At 45.6% G+C, this 1247-nt stretch overlaps 1 protein-coding gene across 1 annotated transcript in view; it reads right to left on the bottom strand.

Annotated features, from left to right (window-relative positions):
• Positions 1 to 1247, bottom strand: part of LOC117171159 (voltage-dependent T-type calcium channel subunit alpha-1H-like) — a 1009801-nt gene that overhangs the window by 9800 nt on the left and 998754 nt on the right. The window lies entirely within an intron of this gene.

Below are 1247 nucleotides of genomic sequence, written 5' to 3' on the forward strand. Positions count from 1 at the left end.
ATTGGAATGGAATTTGGGTTAGACAAATGCGCCAAGGCTTATTTGAAGCGAGGAAAACTTAATGGCATCCCTGAAGATCCTGAGCTCGTTGATAGAAGCGCCGTACGACGCCTTTGCGCTGGAGAGACTTATACATACCTGAGCGTGCTACAGAGCCGCATCAGGATGTGACATCTATAAAGGATACTCACCGAAGCAGATACAAACGTCTCATCCGACAGATTTGGTTTTCCGAACTGTCGGCGAGGAACAAAGTATCTGCAACGAACATGCTTGCCGTCCCGGTACTACTCTATTCATTTGGAGTAGTTCCATGGACGAAAAACGAGGTCAGATCTCTTGATATCGGGATAAGGAAGGTTATGCATATGAACAAAGGCATGCATCTTAAGTCTTCCCTTCCGCGACTATACATCTCACGCCGGTAAGGGGGTCGCGGAATATTGAGCCTTGAATGTCCTCACAACATGATTATTTTGGGTACAGCACATAGAGTTGCAAATGGAAGAGACCCTCTTCTTAAAATGGTCAGGAATCACGAAAAAGTGGGCAAAGGAGCATTTCAGTATAAAGCAGCGTAGGAGGCTGCTGAAACACTCGGACTTGACTTCAGTATTAGGGGTGAGCAAAATACATCAAATCTTATCTATCTCGAGTACTCACTCCTGAAAGCCCGGATTAAGAAAGCACAAGATAAAAACTTTCGCGAACAGCTCCTCGATATGAGGATGCACGGTATCTTCCACAGAAATGTGAAGGATCAGTCAATGTCTTGTGAGCCAACTTTTGCTGTCCTTAAATCGCCCGGATTGAAGTCTGGTACAAAGGGTGTCATTGTCACTCCCATGGCATTCACCTTAATATCACTCCTCTAAATGCTCCAAGGGAAATTGATTCAATCATCGAGAATGGGAAGTGCCGCATATACTGGAACTTTATATTCTCGACAATTGTTTCTGTTGCTCACTCGAGGCCTGACGCATCCCTGCGTGTCAACAATATGCTATAACACTTGCGGGAAAAATGCAGGAGGCGGTTGTCCTTGGGTCAATCCGTGTTCTTAGGGTACACGAGGCTTTTGCGGGATCGTCGTATTGATTCCTTCACAGACTGTAACCACCTATCTCACGGTTGTGAGACGTGGTTGTGGCTTAAATTTTACCGCTATTTCGCTGGAAGCGGGTGCAATTTTTCAGATTAGCACCCGCTCCCAGCGAAATCCTGCGGTTGTCCTTATGACAAATTTT

This window comes from Belonocnema kinseyi, chromosome 4, assembly GCF_010883055.1.
Source record: "Belonocnema kinseyi isolate 2016_QV_RU_SX_M_011 chromosome 4, B_treatae_v1, whole genome shotgun sequence".
In the NCBI taxonomy this organism is placed as follows: domain Eukaryota; kingdom Metazoa; phylum Arthropoda; class Insecta; order Hymenoptera; family Cynipidae; genus Belonocnema; species Belonocnema kinseyi.